This window comes from Gopherus flavomarginatus, chromosome 1 (assembly GCF_025201925.1).
Source record: "Gopherus flavomarginatus isolate rGopFla2 chromosome 1, rGopFla2.mat.asm, whole genome shotgun sequence".
NCBI lineage: Eukaryota > Metazoa > Chordata > Testudines > Testudinidae > Gopherus > Gopherus flavomarginatus.
In genome coordinates this window covers 59,243,111-59,264,973 of record NC_066617.1, presented here as the reverse complement: position 1 = coordinate 59,264,973, position 21,863 = coordinate 59,243,111, and positions in this window count along the sequence as shown.

Genomic DNA, 21,863 nt, shown 5'->3' with positions numbered 1-21,863 from the left:
TGTATCTGGACACTATATTCAGTTCTCTCTCTCAGAAACTAAGTGTCACTATCTTTCCTTCTCCGCGCTTTGTGCGTATTAAGGGTGCTGGATGAGTTCATATTACCAGTTAACATTAAGTAATGGACCGAAGTAACTATTTTCGTGGCCAAAAGAGTTATTTTGAGAATGAAAAACTTCAATTCCTCCCTCATGCACAGACTGATTTAGTGAGCTTTCTACTACCGCATTAGTGGAAAAAATGACTCTGTCTAATGGGAAAGCTTGGAAAAAATGTGAGGCTGTCTGATCACACGTGAAACTTTTGCAGTTTAGTGCATATTCGTCTCCAATAATCATAGGTTATTTTCTCACTTATTTATCTATTTAGTCACTTTAATGATTGATGCCATGCCTCAGCTAATGATGTCTGAGAAATGATTAAATTATTAGGTGAAACTATTTCACCGACACAAATAAACTGATATTCAGAAGAGAGAAAGTAGGACATTGCAATTCTTCATTGTTTAGCAAGCATGCCAGTTCGATTAGACTTTGATATTTTTCATCTGTCACAGAACCACTTTGGGATTACAAGAGATGTTTTGCTACATTACAACCATTAAAATCAATGTTTTGAATCTTGTTAAAGCACATTCTTGTTCCTACTGCATACCTGAAATAACTTCTAATACATTTAGAGAGGGTGTAAGAGTGTACTCTCTGACTGGAAGTACAAACTAATATAGCCCTCTAAAGAATGTCAGGCTGCATACTTAACTCTCTCTTCACTTTAACACCATTTCTGAAGTCCATGCATACTACGGTAGGTGTTGTAATAACAAGGTGTTGATAATATATTTAAAGTAGTTTGGAACAAAGATATATTGGTCTTATGTTGAGAAAGAAACAGTTAACTGTAACAGAGTTTTATTATGAGGGTTACATTGTATTTTAAGCATATGACTGGAGATCTGGATCTTTTTCATGGCTCTGCCACAGATTTCCTAAGTGACCTTTGCAAGTCACTTAATCATGATATGTTTCAGCTTTCTCCATCTGTAAAACCAGGATAATACCAGCTACCTAATCGGAATATTGTGAGAATTTAATCATTGTTCATAAAGCACTTTGAAATCTGCAGCTGGAAGTAACTTTACATTTATATAGCATTATTTTTATTAGTAATTGTATTTATTATCATGGGATACTATGGTAATAATTGTGGTGATATTTTCTTTTTAAGTCTTTCTTTTCAATGGCTTTTGTCAGTTACCTTTCATGCTTATCTTAGCTCAGAAATGATTTTTTTTTTTAAGTTTGATGAAAATCCTTTTAAGGGTATTTAAAAAACAGTCTTGTTTGGCTTTTAGCACATATGTACTGTAATCCTCAACATGAAATGCTGCTTTGTTAAATCTTTAAAAAATAATTTAAGATACGAAGAGGTTCATTTGTCTGCTTTACATACCCAATATATTATATTCTTTACCTAAGAGGGTGCCAAATTTAATGATCAAGTACACACATCTGAATAGTTTCCCAGACTCAGCATTCATGACCTCTCTGAACCCTCCCATCACTCTGGAAAGCCATTCGTCCACTACAGATGCTTTGAATGCCCTCTAGTTTTAAGATAGTGTTAGAAAGGATCAGCAGGTTTGGTGCCTTGTTCATTGAGCCATGACACTCCTCTGAATATTAGAGTTTGCATGTTCTTGGAGAGCATGACACAGTCTCAAAGTGTGCACATTGTAAAAATAATATGTTGTGATATAATGTTTGCACCTAGCACCTTTTTGATTTTTTTCCTTTTTCTTATTTTCCTCACAATCTAAATACAGTATTTTGTATTAATGCAATATCAAAAATGAGATTCTAATTGTACAAAATCAGTAAAATTGAGCTTCTGATATCTATGGCATCTATAACTTAGCATATATGGTATAGTATATGTTAAAAAAATTAAAGATAACACACCATACACAGAAATACAAAATGCTGCATCCTGTATATTCTGGAGATCAACTTACTGCTGTTGTGGCAAACAGTGGCCCCAGTCCTCTTCTACACTGACTGCTTTGCACCACTCTTCCAGTGCAAAGCAACTGGAAGGTTGCTGGATCCAGAGCCTCAGAATTTTCCTGGCAAGAGGAATCTGTGAATGCCACAGAACCAACATAGCAACACTATATCACTCCTACTGCAGATTCTTGGCTTGAGGAGTATGACTGGTGGAAAGAAGGCATGGCTGGAGCAATCCCTGGCTGCCAGAACAACTCCATGCACTTCACAGGCAGCTTGGCATAACTTACAGTGATCCTGAGGCTGCTCTAAGTTGTGCCGGGGACAAATGCTCCCCCCAGGCAGTCCCCAAGTAATGAAGCTGCAAAGTAGCTTAATGTCACTTTTGCCTCCCATCTCCATGTCTTGTGCCAAGTGTAGCTCAGATGGAACAAAGAATCTGGTCCCATATGTGATGGGTTGGACCCTGCCCTTCTGGGGTGCTACTGAGTGTGCTGGGATCCCACTGAGCCCACCTGTATCACCAGCCTGGGTTTCCCTCACTCTGTGCTGCTGTGACCAGCTCTCAAGCCCCTTTCCAGCATACAGTAGGGACACACCCAGCTGTAGAATCACACAGAGTCTGCGATCAGCTCTCTGTGGGAGGACTCAGCTAGGGGAATGGCCAGCTCTCCTGTGTGCACACCCTCTGGAGTGTAAACCCAAAATTATATTGTCTTATGCTGGATAGAAATCCATATAGTGTAAACTCATGAAATTCAATCCCTCCCTCAATGTGGAGGGAGATATACATGGCTTTTTGTGCCCTCCCCCGCACACCCAGTTATGAATTGCACAAACTGGATTTTGGTATAAGCAAGAAATAAGTTTATTAAGTACAAAGGGTAAATTTTAAGTGATTATAAGGGATAGCAAACAGAACAAAGCAGATTACTGAGCACGTAAAACAAAACATGCAAACTAAGCTTAATTCACTAAAGAAACAGGTTACACACAGTAATTTCTCACCCTACATGTTGTTTTAGGCAAGTTTCAGAGTTTCTGCAGCTCAGAATTCCAGTTATTTCTCTTTACAGGCTAGACCTTTGTTTCTTTGTTTCTTCAGGTGTTTTTAGCAGTCTTCCTTCTTGGTCAGGGAGGCAAAGGAGAAGAGCCCTGATTGACTTGCTTCCCAGCCTTAAGCAGGATTTACGTAAGGTGGGAATCCTTTGTTTCCAATGGAAAAATACCAGCAGTGTCCAATGTGGTACTCTGTACCAGGTGACATCATCACATGACCTTGCAGTGTCAAAACTGCATCTCAGGAAGGTGGGAGATTAGTATCTTCAATGTTATATTGTCTTCTTAAATGGCCCATCCAGGCTGATTGACTACTGTTTTGTGGGCTTTCCCCCAAGTACACACACAGTTGTAATTGTTACATAGTCAATATTCCTAATTTCAGATACAGAAATGGTACATGTATACAAATAGGATAATCTTATTCAGTAAAACATAATCTTTCCAAAGATACCTCACATTACTCATCTTGCATAACATATATCTTAGTCATGCCATATTCATATCATAACAATATTTCTATGAAGAATATAGTGTGTAGAATCACACCGTAACATTAAATGTATTGATTTTTGTGTCATTAAAATCTCATCTTAAAATTTGCCTCACTGTAGGGCCAAATACCGCTGTTGGAGGCACATGCACAGTCTCACTGAAGTAACTGGGAATCGTACACATGAATTCAAGGGCACAATTGACCCATAGTTTTTCTCTACTTATGTGAATGGGATTATGTCAGTTTACTTCAAGGGGAATCTGGCTCAGTAATTTGAAAAAAAACCAAAACAAAAACCACCCCTTCTCTGTGAGCATTTGGATCTTATCCATTCAAAAGTTTGAATTAGTGACTCATAGATACTTTTTCAGATTTATATTTAGCTTATCCAGCTTTACACTGGTTTAAATGAAATCAGAATCTGGCCTGACTCATTTTTGTAAGAGACCTAGTATTCTGCCAGTGTACCATGAGGAAAGCAATTTAACAAGCTCACTTCTCAGGACTATTGAATTTTACTGCTGTAAATTAAATGAGAAGCTTACATAGGGACAGGTGGAGATAATATTTGAACAGAAATCTGAATCCCAGCTGAATCCAGCACAGACATGGCTAAATCCGCTGCTAAGGCTTACTAGTTTCTATGGCTATGGGCTTTTTGAGATGTGTGAGTATTTTCTTACTGTGAATATTTTTTTCTTTTGCATGGGCTGAACTTGCTGTCTCCATATGAAGAACTACAGTAATATCAGATCATACTGCTGAGATCATTAACATGGACCTTCTTTGTTCTCACTTCTACCTAGGCTGCCAGTGGAAGAGAACTTAAGTTAAAGTACATAGGAATGAGTAGCTGAAGAATGATATTAATAGGCAGGCCCTGTCCTGACACAGCTTTACAGTTTGTCTGTTATGAGGGGGGTCAAAGAACTGTCTCTTAGATTGAGGGGAGGAGCAGAGACAGAATTCAGGCTCTAATAGTCTCCTCTATTGCACAGTGCAGAGGGGAACAAGACTACAAAGATATCAGAAAATTATACAGTGGGCCATGTCACTTTGACGCAAACATCTAAATGATGATAGTGCTACATGTCTGTCTTAGCACCCATTAATATGGAATGTAGCACCCATTAATGTGGAATGTAAGGGCCCATTTTTGAAAGTTAGGTAGAAATAGGCACCTAATGGGAGTTTCCAAAGCTCCTGGGCAAGTGACTTCCATTGATTTCAGTGAAAGTTTTGAAATCCCACTAGGTGCCTATCTTCATCTTTAGGCCCCTAAATACCTTTAAAAATCTGGACCTAAGTGCTGCCCAACATCTGACAAAGCCTGGGTTCATTTCTGCAGCTGGAACACAGCAGGCTAAAGGTGGCTCAGACTTTTGTCTAAACTTATTGTACTTTTCAATCATTAGGAGACAGCCAACTTTTTAGTTGCTTCTTATTGAAAACCTTTATGCTGCTTGATATCAATGTTTGACACTGAGAACAACTGCTGAGTCATGGCTCACCAACCAACTTGCATATTTTGTTCCAAAATGTGTGTATTTTTGAGATTCCCCAGAGTGATGTCTTAATGACATGTTCTTTAATTTGCATTTTAGATCATTCTCTTTTTGCTATAGGAAAAAAATGTCCTTGTATTAAAAAAGGAAAGAGTGCTTGGTAATAAGACAACATTGGCTTCTTTTTCTGCACTGGGGTTATGTAGTTCACAAACTGATAAATGTTGTAATGTAATCAGATCCTATCAGAACTAGAGATAGCCCACTTTGGTCCCGCCCAGACAGTATCTATGATTTTCACATGAGTAGTCCATACATTTCCTTATAAAATATATTATTGAAAGTGATTCATAGCACTGGCATTGGAAAAAAACGTGTGACCCTCTCTTCATCCCAGCAGATTTCTAAGGGGTCATCGTTAGATTGTAAACCCTTAGGGAAAAAGATTTGTTTCTCTTCTGTTTGTACTCTGCCCAGCACAATGGGATCCCATGTCAATTCAGGACTATGGGTGGTGGTGTTGTAAGTAAGGTTAGTAGCACCGCCTATTTTTAAGGTTGCCTAATGCTTCCTTTTATAGGACACTCTTTTCAGGTGCTTATAACTTTGACAAACTTTTAACTGTTTGGGTTGATATTTTCCACATTGCTCGTCTACCTTAGGTTGAAGTGTTTGGTAAAATTTCAGCCAAAGTAGTTCAAAAGCCATTTCTGAGAATGAGGCTAAGGAAAAATACATTGTTTTACCCATGTTAAAAACACTCTGGTGACAGAAAACCTAAATTCTGACATTTCCTAACTTTTTAGTGCTTGATGTTGCAACTTTAATAAAGTTCTTTAAATGACTCTGTGTCTGTGTGTGTGTGTGTGTGTGTGTGTGTGTGTAATAATATAAATATTTACTTCTGCTAATTAAACTCTTTGAAAATAGGACATCAGTGAATTCGAAGATGTGTAATGAGCGATGTGAAAGGATGCCATGTCATATTAAACTACTCAAGATAATTAAGACCAAAGCAGATTGTGAAGAACTTCAAAAAGATCTCACAAAACTAAGTGATTGGGCAACAAAATGGCAAATGAAATTTAATGTGGATAAATGTAAAGTAATGGACATTGGAAAAAATAACCCCAACTATACATACAATATGATGGGAGCTAATTTAGCTACGAGTCAGGAAAAAGATCTTGGCATCATTGTGGATAGTTCTCTGAAGATGTCTACGCAATGCACAGAGAGGGTCAAAAAAGCAAACAGGATGTTAGGAATCATTAAAAAGGGGATAGAGAATAAGACTGAGAATATATTATTGCCCTTATATAAATCCATGGTACGCCCACATTTCAAATACTGTGTACAGATGTGGTCTCCTCACCTCAAAAAAGATATTCTAGCACTAGAAAAGGTTCAGAAAAGGGCAACTAAAATGATTAGGGGTTTGGAGAGGATCCCATACGAGGAAAGATTAAGAGGCTAGACCTCTTCAGCTTGGAAAGGAGGAGACTAAGGGGCATATGATAGAGGTATATAAAATCATGAGTGATATGGAGAAAGTGGATAAGGAAAAGTTATTTACTTATTCCCATAATACAAGAACTAGGGGTCACCAAATGAAATTAATAGGTAACAGGTTTAAAACAAATAAAAGGAAGTTCTTCTTCACACAGCGCACAGTCAACTTGTGGAACTCCTTACCTGAGGAGGTTGTGAAGGCTGGGACTATAACAATGTTTAAAAGGGAACTGGATAAATTCATGGTGGCTAAGTCCATAAATGGCTATTAGCCAGGAAAGGTAAAGAATGATGTCCCTAGCCTCTGTTCATCAGAGGATGGAGATGGATGGCAGGAGAGAGATCACTTGATCATTGCCTGTTAGCTTCGCTCCCTCTGGGGCACCTGGCATTGGCCACTGTCGGTAGACAGATACTGGGCTAGATGGACCTTTGGTCTGACCCGGTACGGCCGTTCTTATGTTCTTAATAAAGAATAGAGGGGAAAAGAAAAAAGCAGTAAGAGGATCAATTGCACCATGCTATTGATTTTAGGTGGTGCTCATTACTATTGATATGATATACAAGTACCAATTTTAGAACCTGGCTAACGGGCATTGTCTGTGGTGAGGGAATAGGTAAAATTATTTTCTCATCCAATGAAGAATCCAGTTATCTCTGGAGAAGGCTGATTTGTCCCCCATTAACCTAGATGAATGCTGTTGCTCTTAAAGATAGTGGCTATCTATGTGTGTTAACTGTGGTTGTTTGTTTCTATCTTAGATCTTGTAATCGCTCTGGAGAGAAGGTAAGCATATGAAATTACAATAAGGAAGGTTGGGAAACGGGCAAAAAAATCATGTAAAATAGTTTATATGACCAGAGAATTAAGTTACCCCAACCTCCTCTATAGTGGAAGATAAGAACTGGGCTCAAACGTGCTCTCCACTGACGTTAATAGGAGTTTTGCTGCTGACTTTAATGGGAGAAAGGTTGGTCTCAATGTCTCTTCTATAATAAAATGCATTAAATACCGTTTAAGCCTAGTGATAAAAGGACAGAATATTGTAAATGATACGTGGCAATATGTTTACATTGGTTTTAGATATATCTTTAATAGCATGAAAACTGGCCTTTTTTGTAATATTTTAAATATGTATTTTCACAAATATTTTAATTTTTTTTTGTGCTATACAAAAGTATATTGTGTATATATGTGCATTTTCTCATGTGGCTCTCGCTCCTGATCTCATTGAAACTTGGCTTACAGGGGATCAGGAGGAGGTCCATAGCCCTCCTCTCCTCTTTTGAAGGCTACTGCTGCTGTTGGCACGAGCTTTGAGCAGTCTCTGCTCTCCCTGAGCACAAGAAATGGGATTGTATCTAGTCCCTTTGTAGAGACACATTGTTGTGGAAGATGAGCATGCTTCTCCCTTAGTCTACCTCTTACTATATAAGGGTCTGATTCAGTGGCAGCATATTTGCAGCCAACTCTAAATATACAGCTTCACAAAACATAATACACAATTTAGACCTCCGATTAGGGGAATCAGGAGAACAAATGTCTCATCCAGAATACCGTATGTTTTTCTATTTCAATATCAAGTTAAATTTTCATTCATTGACAAATAATACCAGTTTTTTCCCTGTTGTGCATGTGTACATCTTTTTTATAGTATTGCTTAGCACTGTTAGATGTTCATAAGAAGTGCTTTAATTATATTTACTGGTTATAACTTTAAAAAATAGCTTGTATACTTTTACCATTATTGTAGTGCAGCAAGTTACCTTGTGCATTATAAACCTGCTTTATTGTCAATCAAAAAGACCACAAATAATTCTTTTTAAACAAGTCATGTATTTTAATAATAAATCACTTGCTGACATTTCTCATAATTTAGCTTTGGAGGTTATGTTTGTGAAAGAGTGTAAAATTATGCTCTGGCAGTTCTCCAGAACATTTAATTGCCTCTTGCCAATACTTTATTTTAGTGTAAAAGAAGTGACAGGTTGCTGTGGCTGTAATAGTGGTTAATTTTTAGCTTCAAAAACTTTCCTGTGATCTTAAAAGCTTATAATTTGTTCATAGGCACAAGCTCGTACAAGCACTCTGCAGCATCTGTATGTAATTTTAACAAACAGATATAGTGGAAGGCTGCAGTCTCTCCAAAAATAATGTAATTAGATGTGAAAACTGGGTTAAGCTCTTACATTAACTTTAACAGCTGTAAACACACCACCAAATGTTCACATATTGGATCTAATACTACATCATGCTGTGTGCCTCCCATAGGGTGCAGAGCATCTTCAATCCCTGATGAAGACAATGTAATCTGAGAATATGCTCAGCATCTTTCAGGATCAGACTCAAAATATCTAGAGTGACTATCTGGCCCCACTGAAGTCAATTGCAAAACTCCCATTGAGTGAAATGGGACCAGGATTTCACTGCTGAAATGTGCAAATGTAGAGTTTATGGCTGTGGGATATTAGAGGGTTGTTATCAAGTCAAAACAAAGGGGCCAATCTTTCAGGCCCCTGCTGATGGATAGTTACATTTTCCATTGTTTCTACATACAATCCTCAGTGGGGACGCCTTGTGAGTAAAGGATGAATGATCAGGCCCTTAATTTAAACACAAAAACAAACAGAAAACCTCATCTATGTTACCAATAACACCATAGAACAATAGCTGAAAGAAATGTTAAAATTCTCAAGTGTTTTTCACCTTTTTTGTTTTCACGTTTGCCCTTTTATTCAGCTTGGACAGTGAAACTAACCTGGTTAGTTTAAATTCTAGTTACATCCTTACATAATATTTTGTACTTTATAGTCTGTTTCGGGTTGATTTCAGCACTGCAGGGTACTGTTTATTTTTTAAAAAATGAGAATATTTTTGTTAATATTAGGATTTGAGAAATCTTCTTTAAAACTCCCCTCTCTTCCAAAATACCAAAGTAACCAACAAAAACAATCCACTACACTTTGTACCTAAAATGGCTATGTTCCTTTAAATTGCTTTTCAATTTTATTCTATAGGATTACAGGTCCTTCCTTTTCAATCACATTAATGTTTAGGGAATCCTTTTTCAAACCTAAAACACTAGATTTGATAAGATTTCTAGTAGAAGTAAATTTAGGATAATGATTATATTTCACATTATAATAGGAAGAAATAGGATTATTCTTTAAACACTGTGGGTAAAATTGGAACACAGGGGCACTATAACTACTTTATTCAAGTAGTGATTTCTGATCTTATTTGTATTAAAATAAAAAAAGTTTTACAGTGAAAAACACTAGTGCTTTTAGAATTTATTTCAGAATGAACTCAATTCTGCTCTCAGTGGCATTAGTAGTAAAATTCGCACTGACTTTATCGAGAGCAAGATTAAACCCACCATGTTTCCTTTCATAGGGTTAGACCAAGCTTGTTAGACATAATCCATAGTGAGCAGTGGTGAAACTCTGCAGTGTGCTGGATGGCACGGAATTTTTTCCAGAGCTATCTGGCATGCAAGGGAGTGTGCTTACTGTCACACCCATTTCTCCATGCTGCCCGTTGAGCCACTGCAGAGGGTGAAGTAGCTGTGGCTGCATCTCCTCTCCACCTTCTTTGGTGTTCAGGGTACCATTAGGGGAGTTGAGAGAGAATGTTCCTTGCACTCCCCTCATCTCAGTGACTGCAGTCTCGCCTGGCTTGTACACAGGTAGGGGGAAAGGCTCCGTGCACCCTTCCCCCATTGGACACTCATCATAGGGGCCAGTCACAATCTGGCCCATAATCATTCTTGCTTCAGACTGTTTAATGCAGGGCAGTTTTTGCTTCATTTTCAGTTCCTTCCTTTCTTCCGACTATTCATAAGTCCACTGCTCTCATTAAAATGCTTTTTGGAATCCACTAATGGGAGTGGGCTTGAAGAACTACAGGTCAGGTTTTGAAATACCCAATAGTGTCCACATAACCAGTAACATAGCAGTAGCAATTGAGATACACCTCCCTCTGCTGATAAGCATGAAAAGGAGAGGAGATAAAAGTGAGTAGTAAAAAGACAAGACATTTAGTTTCAACATTCAGCTGGGGATGAGCAGCAGAAGGATATTGCCTGCAGCTTTCTTTTATGTGATGCAGCTCCCTTTGGTGATTGAATGTCTGCATTCCGTAAAAATACAGAAATGCCTTAGTAAAACATGGAAACTACTCAAAAACCCTGTGAAAGAGATGTAGCTAATGTGTCTCTGTTCTATGGAACTGAGAGTAATATATTTTCAGCTACGTAGGTGTCACATTTGGAGGACAATTTTGAATAGTACACAAAATGTGGTTTGTGGAAATATATGTGTTTGTTAACTGTGCTGTGATGCATAACTTGTAGATGCCATCTGAGTACAGCTGTGTCATTGTGATATCCAGACTTGGGAGAATTCACTATTTTATTTGAAGACAACTAAATGTTCCATACATTAGGTCACCTTTTTTAGGAACCTGATATAACTGAATGCAAGTGATCTTGTAAACAAAGCAGCTATGTGCAACCATAGGTATTATTAGCCCCATTTTACACATGAGGAAACTGAGACAGAGAGCTGAAGTGATTTGCCTAAGGCTATGGAGGAAGTTAATGGTCAAAGCAGAATTAGCACTTGGGAGGTCTGCTTGACTCCCAGCCTCATGAATGCATTGTTGTTGTAGCTATGCCAGTCCCAGGATATTAGAGAAACAAGGTGGGTGAGATACTATCTTTTATTGGTCCAACATCTGTTGATGAGAGAGACAAGTGTAACTTTAGCGCCCTCGTGGCCAAGATGGAGTCTGCTCTGCAGGCAGCTCTGGCCAAGAGAAGACGCGCGCAGGAATGCAGCAGGAGAAATCCCTCCCACCCCAGGGGCACCTGTTCCAAACCCCCCAGAGTGAACACACACACACCCATAGGTAAAGTACAATGGATATAACAAAGGGAGATATTTACTTACAGAGGGATGAGAGGAGAAAAACAACAAGGGGAAATATAGAGGGAGCAGTAAAACAGGGCTGCATTCAAACCAAAACCGCACGGGCCCAGTGGTAGCACAGTCTGGAAGGGCAGACACTGAGCAATGTGTCTGCACACAGAGTTCAGGAGGCCTGAGCAAAGTTCCAGCCCAGTGGTGAGTCTTGGGTGCTCCTGGTCGTCTTCAGTGCCAATGAACTCTCCCCAGCAAACCCCTCCGGTGTCCTCTTCTGCTGCTCTCTGCAAAGCCACACAGAGCGACCACCTTCCCACTTAACTAGCTACAACCTCCCTCCTTGTTCCCAATGCAGAGTCACAAGCCCCAGTACTCACAGGCCTGGTCTACACTACGCGTTTATACAGATTTTAGCAGCGTTGAACCGATTTAATGCTGCATCCGTCCACACAATGAGGCCCTTTATATCGATAAAAAGGGCTCTTTAAACCGGTTTCTGTACTGCTCCCCAACGAGAGGAGTAGCGCTGAAATCGGTATTACCATATCGGATTAGGGTTAGTGTGGCCACAAATCTATGGTATTGGCCTCTGAGCGGTATCCCACAGCACACCATTGTGACTGCTCTGGACAGCAATCTGAACTTGGATGCACTGGCCAGGTAGACAGGAGAAGCCCCTCGAACTTCTGAATTTCATTTCCTGTTTGCCCAGCGTGGAGCTCTGATCAGCATGGGTGGGGATGCAGTCCCAAATCCAAAAAGAGCTCCAGCATGGACCATACAGGAGATACTGGATCTGATCGCTGTATGGGGAGGCAAATCTGTTCTATCAGAGCTCTGTTCCAGAAGATGAAATGCCAAAGCATTTGAAAAAATCTCCAGACAGAGGCCACAGCAGGGACTCAGCATAGTGCTGCGTGACAAGCATAACGGAAAGCCAAAGAATGAAATGGACGCTCATGGAGGGAGGGAGGGGGTACTGAGGACTCCAGCTACCCCACAGTCCCCGCAGTCTCCAAAAAGCATTTGCATTCTTGGCTGAGCTCCCAATGCCTGTAGGCTCAAACACACTGTCCAAGGTGGTTCAGGGTATATCTTGTCAATTTACCCCCTCTCCCACCCCATGAAAGAAAAGGGAAAAAAATCGCTTCTTGACTTTTTTATATGTCACCCTATGTCTACTGCATGCTGCAGGTAGACATGGTGCTGGGGCAATGAACAGCAGCATCCTCTCCCCTCCAGCTGACGGTACAATATGACTGCTATCCATGGTCATCATCAGCCCGTGAGTGCTCCTGGCTGGGCTCAGGTGAGGTTGGCCAGGGGCGCTTGGGTAAAAATAGGAATGACTCCCGGTCATTCCCAGTAGATGGTACAGAACGGCTGGTAACCGTCTTCATCATAGCAACTGGGAGCTGAGCTCCATCAGCTCCCTCCTTTCATGTCTAAAGAAAAGATTCTGTACTGCCTGGACTATCATAGCAGCGGGATGCTGAGCTCCTCTGCCCCGCACTGTTTAATGTCCTGCCTGGACTATCATAGCAGCTGGAGGCTGCCTACCCCTCATTTTATCTCACTAACAAGTCAGTGTTTCTTATTCCTGCATTCTTTATTACTTCATTACACAAATGGGGGGGGGAACTGCAACAGTAGCCCAGGAGGGTTGGGGGAGGAGGGAAGCAACGGGTGGAGTTGTTGCAGGGGCACCCCCTAGAATGGCATGCAGCTCATCATTTCTGCGGGATCTGACACGGAGCGGCTGTGCTCCCTGGTACACTGGTTCTCTAGCACACTTGCCCCATATTCTAGGGAGGACTGACTCTATTTTTAGATAAACCATAAAGAATGGAATGACCAGGGGGGGTCATTCCCATTTTTGTCTTTGCGCCCCCCGCCGACCTCAGCCAGGAGCACCCATGAGAGCAGCAGACAGTACAGAATGACTGATAACCATCATCTCATCGCCAATTTACAATGGCATGGCAGACAGTACAGAACGACTGGTAACCATCTCTGCTATCTCGCAAAGGCAAATGAATGTTGCTGTGTAGCACTGCAGTACTGCCTCTGTCAGCGGCATCCAGTACACATACGGTGACAATGACAAAAGGCAAAATGGGCTCCATGGTTGCTATGCTATGGCGTCTGCCAGGGCAATCCAGGGAAAAAGGACACGAAATGATTGTCTGTCGTTGCTTTCACGGAGGAACGAATGAGTGACGACATTTACCCAGAATCACCCGCGACGCTATTTTTGCACCATCATGCGTTGGGATCTCAACCCAGAATTCCAATGGGTGGGGGAGACTGCGGGATGTATGGGATAGCTATGGGATAGCTACCCACAGTGCAACGCTCCAGAAATCGATGCTAGCCTCGGACCATGGACGCACACCACCGAATTAATGTGCTTAGTGTGGCCGCATGCACTCGACTTTATACAATCTGTTTTACAAAACTGGTTTATGTGAAATCAGAATAATCCCATAGTGTAGACGTACCTACAGCCCCATGCAGCTCTGGGCAGCTGTGATACTGGGTCCAGCTCCGACCTGTCCTTCTCGGGCAATTCCCCCCTGGCACAGTGCTGCTCTGGGCTCCTGTCCTGGGCTGTCCCGGATCGGGCCTGTCCTGCTCAGGCCTCAGGCAGGTTCTCCCTTCTTCACTTTTCCAGGGCCTGCCAGCTGCCTCTCTCTCTCCCTGGAGCTCCAGCGCTGCCCCCTGGAGTTTCCCTCCTTTTTCTTACTTTCCCCCTCCCCCCTGGGAAAAAGATTTAAAGGGGCCATGCTCTCTAAACCCCAGAGGGGTTACACAAGCTTTTGAGCTTACGCAGAGCTCTTCTTCATGTCTGGGAAAGATACCTGAAGAAGAGGTCTATGTAGCTCAAAAGCTTGTCTCTCTCACCAAAAGAAGTTGGTCCAATTAAAGATGTTAGCTCACCCATCTTTCCTCCCAAACTTATGCTCATTCCTTTGGGCTACAGTGTCTCCAATGTAGTAGCATGTTTTTCTGTTGCTGGCGTTAACTTCTCTGGAAGAGTTTTATTATTTGGTATATGGGCCTTATTAATGATCAGCACCTACACACTACATGATGCTGCTGTGTGACACCTTGCATGTCTGATGATGATTAGGCTGCTTTTACTTGCTCCTCCTGCTGCTTTCAGAGTTCAAAAATGAATTTCTGGGTCTTTGTACAAAATAATTTTTCCACAACAAATTTCAAATGTAAACATCTGGAAACAAAGACGGTGGACCATATTCTCAGACTTCAGTGGAGCTACACTCATTACACTAGCTGAGAATCTGAACTGACATGACTAAAACTAGTTTGGTCCTAAAAAGATTTGGTTATATATTTACTCTTCTCTTCTTGCTGCCTATGCAGAGCACAAGTATTCCTGTGTTTTTCTGTGATACACTAGCTTAAAGCACACACAAGCAGTAAGGAAGTATCATGGTTGGAGAATCAATCAGTATTCACCTTTTAAGAGGGAAAAATGGAAGACATTCTGAGGAATGAAACTTCTTATCTTGTGAGAATTCTACTTTACATGAGCCTGAAAGAAGGACTGCAAAGTCCTTCAGCCACAAATTGACTGGTGAATAATAAAAGGTCCTGCAGTCACATTTCTCTGTCTTTTGAAAACAATTTCTTTAAGGTTTTACTCTGAAAAAGATCTAACATATCCGAAAGCTGAAGGCAGCAAACATCAATGCTCATCTTTTATAATGCCCATATATTCCATTTAAATAGATTTGATTCCAAATTATTTGGAATCAAAATTTAACAAATATTATTAGAAGTACAAATTATAATTTCCTGTGCCCTGTCCACTCTTTCAGGGATGGCATCCTACTACTCTGTTGCTTCTCCCACAGTCATCCTTGTGCTTTCTTCCACCCTTTATGCATGGAATTCTTCCTTATCCAGAAAGGCACTACTCTTTCTTCTGTGACATTTTGTCCTCAAGACACAGTTCAACTATGGCTTCTACAAGGAGGGCAGACTACTAATTGTGCGATATAGAGGAGCAGTTGGGGATGATAACTATTTTTCAGAACAACAACAATACTATTTATCTTTCCAACTATCTACCCCTCTTATGATTGGGAGATCTTCAGGGCACGACTGTGTCTTCCTGTATATGGGCAGCATCTAATACATTGTGGGCACTTCTGTAATACTAATACTAACTTAAATAAAACTGACTTAAAATTGCTTTAAATTATTACTATTATGTATACAATAAAAACAGGAAAAGAACTTTTTTCCTCCTCACTCAGCTGAGGCTAGCATCCAAGGCAGCAGGCAGATTCTCCTCCATCACTGTTGCCTGCTACTTCAGCTTCCACCCCTTTCTTCCTCAGGCACTGCTCTGTCTTGCCAGATCCTAGTGGTGCTGTTCAGCACCTTTCCTTTCTGTGATGCCTTCACCCAGGCTCTCCAGCAGCTCTCTGCTCCTTGAATGGCGGCCTCTCAGGACATAGGCATAGCTTGACTTCTGTATTATGGGGGCAGCTCTTTTGGTCAGGCCAATGGAGCTGCACGGAGGGGGGGGAACAAATGTTGTGCCTGCCTAATCTTGCAACACTCCCTACAACTATGCCCACATCTCAGGATGCAACACAGATATACCTCTGGATGCTGGTTTTCTGGGTGATACCAGAGAGTATCTGTTCCAGCGTGAGAGCTCTCTCTTGTCATTGCCAGGTAGCAATGCAGGCATTCAGAAGGATGGATAAGCAAATCCTTGGCTCTGTACTGCCCCTATGGTACAGAGACCTCTCCCACTGCTTCTGGTAGAGGTGGTTGCACATCGCTCCACCCCTCTTTGCTACTGCTGCTCATTTTTCAAATGTATTTTACTTAAAAAATGTCCTCCAGCTCATCTGAAGCAACCACACTCCTTTCCTCTCATTCCAAATTACAATCCACAAAGAGGTGTCAGCATGCCAGTAGGAGCATTTTCAGGATAGATACTCTTTTGAGTTATTTATTTTCACAAATATTCACAGCTCTTTCACTTTGCACAAACAGCAATTTACTTGTCAGAATATTTGCCAATATCAGTCGAAAGGAATTCCAAATACAAAGAAAGTGCACACATCAGTTTTGTGTGCAAAAGTGTTTGCAAAGAATTGTTTCCTTTATTTGCCGAGCTCTATTCTTTAGTTAAAGGCAGAGAAAGTGCTCCCCACTCATGCTTGGACTTCTGCCCTCTTCTCTTTGACATGAACTGCCAAAGGCTCCTTGCCTCTCTTTTTACCCCTGCCCTGATGTCATTCCACTGTATTTGGCATCCTGTCAGATCACTGGGGTAAACTCTAAAACAAGTTATCTTCTCTGTAATCTCCTGCCAGATTATTTTCCTGGCAAGAGACCTGGCTGGATAAGTGCCATGTAGTGCCCTTTTATTTTTTTTAACACCTTCTTTATAAGGAAGTTATTTTCTAATTCTCTAAATTTAGGACACCTCTGCCATACTTGAACATGAAACTTTCCTAGTAGCAGCCCTCTTGTCTTCTGTTCCCTCCATTTTGTTTTGTGATTTCCAGTTTTTATAACTAGGGAATGACTTTGAGTGAAACTGGACGGCTATGAACAAAATGTGCTTTGTTATTGTGTTTATAGCTATTGAGTCTTGTACATGTGAGGAACATTTCCAACCTTTGTTGAAAACGATTAGCAGAGTTCTTCTTTTGGGACTGAGATTTAGTGTATCAAGAAGGGATCAATTCTGTTGCAACAGGGGCTCTTTCCAATGGGTTCCAGTTCAGGTTATTTTACTATTTACTTCAAATGAATTAGCAAACTAAAGTTGCTGTTTGACTGTCTTACAATCTGTTAGTCTTAGCTAGCTAACATTTTTCATCCATAAGAAATTGCAGTAAAGATAAATATAACTATGTTTAGTGTTCCTCTACCCTGCGGTCGACTGCCAGTAAATTACAAGAAATATTGGGACAAATTCAGTTATACTCTTGCAAGCCCATTGAATTCAATAGGGATGTATGGGTGAAACTGACTGCAGAATTTGTCCCTATATGTTTTTTAAAGGTTGAGGTGGATTATATTTTTTTCCAAAGAGGAACAAGATACAGTAATAATGGTAGTATATATCCATTGTGGGTTAGATTCTAATTTCAGATGGATGGTGTGCTTGCTATATTTCTGAGACTTTTTTTACTGTGCTTGAAGTACCATGTAGCCCACTACGAAATGCAACACAAAAGCAGATTGTTCAGGATATTCAATAATGCATGCTATGTTTCTCCGATTAGAATGTTATAGTTTAATCTGAATTAAGAATTATCATGTATTATAAAATGATCTCAAATTAGAGAACCTGATATTCCATGGCATGCACTTTGCGGCATGCAATCATTGCATGTGCAAAATGTTACCAAATCAGAATGGTAGTATTTTGCACTCAGTTTGCACAGATGTAAATAATTTCACAAGGTACAAGCACTGGAGTGTCAGGCACAGAAAATTCGTTATGAGAACTCTGTAAGTGCTCTATATCGTGTACACATGTATTTGCTACAGAGTAGTGCACATGGTAATGTTTTAGAGACATCATTTTTTAAAAACATCATTATTGGAGGTAAATGCATTAAACGTAAAAGACTTTTTACAGCCCATTAAATCCATTTGTCTACAAGAAAATGTATTGATCTCTGGCATTTTAAATTAACTGCAACAAATTTGGTAGAAAAGCCCTACAATAATATAGCTCATATGAAATAAAATTAGAGATTAGAAAAGGGAAATAATTAAAAACATTCCTCTATCTCAGTGAAGAAACATATAAGTAATTACCTAATTTTAAGGGAAAATTTGCTCTCATGTCTGCATTGATGTCAACAGGAGAACTGCTTCTAGGAGGAGCAGAGTAACCAGTGTTTAGTTAATTCATGATGATATGACAGCAGAAAGAGCTTCAGGCAGAGAATCTGCACAGGCAGCTCCCCGATCAGAAGGTGTGAAGGATAGTGGAGTAATGGAGGACCTCAACCTGAAGGAAGGGTTAAGATAGTGTTAGATATATAACCTACTGTAATTATATGTGGTGCTCAAATGAAATGAGTGAAACATCTACATTAATGATTCCCTCTCCCCAACAATTTCAGTCATAGCGAGGGAGTGGATCATGGGTGCATGACACTTTATGTAGTAAGTAAAAGCATGTCCTTGACCCAAACAGTTTAAAATCTAAACTGATATCCAGAAGTCAAAACACTGAGATAACAGGAAAAGGGGGTAAGGTGTGGGGGAAGAAATGTACAGAATAAACCTGTGGACAAGGTATGAGCTTTTGTTGAATGGTAGGTATGCTTGTTCCTCGTTTTTTTTTAATGTTTTTCCGAGGATATATTTCTCCATTGGCCTATATTAGTGATGATCATTAAAGTGGACAGCAAATTAAACATGAGATCATAATAATCAGGCTGCAAAAAAGGCTCAATAAAGACCAAAGTAAGACCATTTCTATGTGATTTTAGTTCAACTGCAACTGGAAAACTGCAATAATTCTGAATTACCATCAAGATATTAACAAATTGATAGATGTTCCAAAAAGAATAATATAAATCAAATCCCTCCCAATCTCCTAATGATTGTTGAAGAGAGATTAAAAAATTAATTATCTACAATAGAGCTATTCTGGAGCTTTTCTATGAAAAATGCAATTTCTGCAAAATTGAAATTTTCTGGGAAAATTTCAATTTTCCTGAAATTTCTCAATTTTCCTTCAGGAAAGTAGGAACAAAATATTTTTTAATTGAAATAATATATTTTGTGAAACCAAATCAAAACTTGAATGTTGAACTGTCTGCATTGATGTCAACAGGAGAACTGCTTGTAGGAGGAGCAGAGCCGTATCAAAGGCATTTGATACGGTCTCACATGATATTCTTATAGATAAACTAGGAAAGTACAATTTAGATGGGGCTACTATAAGGTGGGTGCATAACTGGCTGGATAACTGTACTCAGAGAGTAGTTATTAATGGCTCCCAATCCTGCTGGAAAGGTATAACAAGTGGGGTTCCGCAGAGGTCTGTTTTGGTACTTGCTCTGTTCAATATCTTCATCAACGATTTAGATGTTGGCATAGAAAGTACGCTTATTAAGTTTACGGATGATACCAAACTGGGAGGGATTGCAACTGCTTTGGAGGACAGGGTCAAAATTCAAAATGATCTGAACAAATTGGAGAAATGGTCTGAGGTAAACAGGATAAAGTTCAATAAAGATAAATGCAAAGTGCTCCACTTAGGAAGGAACAATCAGTTTCACAGATACAGAATGGGAAGAGATTGTCTAGGAAGGAGTATGGCAGAACGAGATCTAGGGGTCATAGTGGACCACAAGCTTAATATGAGTCAACAGTGTGATACTGTTGCAAGAAAAGCAAACGTGATTCTGGAATGCATTAACAGGTGTGTTGTAAACAAGACACGAGAAGTCATTCTTCCACTTTTCTGTGCGCTGGTTAGGCCTCAACTGGAGTATTGTGTCCAGTTCTGGGCACCGCATTTCAAGAAAGATGTGGAGAAATTGGAGAGGGTCCAGAGAAGAGCAACAAGAATGATTAAAGGTCTTGAGAACATGACCTATGAAGGAAGGCTGAAGGAATTGGGTTTGTTTAGTTTGGAAAAGAGAAGACTGAGAGGGGACATGATAGCAGTTTTCAGGTATCTAAAAGGGTGTCATCAGGAGGAAGGAGAAAACTTGTTCACCTTAGCCTCCAATGATAGAACAAGAAGCAATGGGCTTAAACTGCAGCAAGGGAGATTTAGGTTGGACATTAGGAAAAAGTTCCTAACTGTCAGGGTAGTTAAACACTGGAATAGATTGCCTAGGGAAGTTGTGGAATCTCCATCTCTGGAGATATTTAAGAGTAGGTTAGATAAATGTCTATTAGGGATGGTCTAGACATGAGGGCAGGGGACTGGACTCGATGACCTCTTGAGGTCCCTTCCAGTCCTAGAGTCTATGAGTCTATAACTGGCCTAACATGAAACCGATGGCTGCTTCTATGTAGGTTCTTATTCTGCTTGAGTTACCATGATGTCTTATGTCTCCATTCTTTTATATGGGCTGGGAGTCCTGGGTGGACATTATGTCTCATGATGCACTACAGGCTACCCTCTTGTTGAACAAACATGGTGCTTTATGGAAGTAACGTGATCGTGAGATATCAGGAGATCTATTGGCCTTTGAAATAGTCTTCCAAGGAAAGTAATCTCATTGTTTGTTACATTTAAAATTAGACGGTCTTAAATTCCAGAAAATATACCATGGCAAACAGTTCTGTATTAAGGCATGTGTAAGCAGAGTCAGGATAAGCTCTACCCTGACATCTGGTGGAAAGAATTTCAGAGAGTGTATTTGCATAGGCACGCCTACCCTATCCCAGACTGCTGAGCTGTGGGACTGCTTGGTGACAAATGACTCACCCTCAGTTGGGTGGTACTTGCTAGACAAGGGACATGGGTTCCAAAACCCAGTGAATTGAGAGAGGCTGGGGACAGGTATCTGTGCCTGGTGGTGCAGTCTCCTTGTGGAGCCAGAAGCACCAGTTGCACCCCCTCCTCTCTCCACTGTGGAATGTCAGAGTTGATATTTTTATTCCCTCAAGAATCTAAATACAGGTTACTGAGCTGAAATCACTTTGGGCTAATGGTGCACTAGCACTGGGGCTCCCCTACTAAGAGGTGAGATCACTAAGAGTTGAAATCACTAAAGAGCTGAAATAACTAAGCTGAGAGCACTGAGTACTGTGCTAACTAGTGGGGGAGCCTGAAGTTATACTGTGGAACAGAGCAGTTGGTGGAGTGGAGCAGTTGCGGGGACGGCTGGAGCGGACCACGGGACAGCTGGTGGCAGCAGAGCGGCTGGCAGAGCGGAGTAGCTGTGGGACGGGTGGAGCGGCCCACAGAGTGAGCGGAGCCGAGCAGTTTGCAGAGCAGCTCATGGAGCAGAGCAGCTGCTGGAGCGGAGCAGTTTCTGAGGACGGCTGGAGGAGCAGAGTGGAGCAGCTGGTAAAGCGGAGCAGTTCGTGGAGAAGGCAGAAGCAGAACCCACGGAGAGGCAGGGCAGTTGGCCCCGGACCACGTAAGGTGCCCCTTTCTACCCAGGCTGGGAGGAGGGACCTCTACAGATAAACTCTCAAACTCTGGGGTGGCATTGACCAGAGACTTTTGGGTTGTTGGACTTTGGGGTGATTGGACTTAAAACCCTAAGGGGAAAAGGGACAGTGCCAAACGCACTTGGAGGTGGGTTTTTGTTTATGGTTTGTGTTATAACCCTGTTTGTGGTGTTTCTCCAAAGGGATGCCACATTGATTCCTTC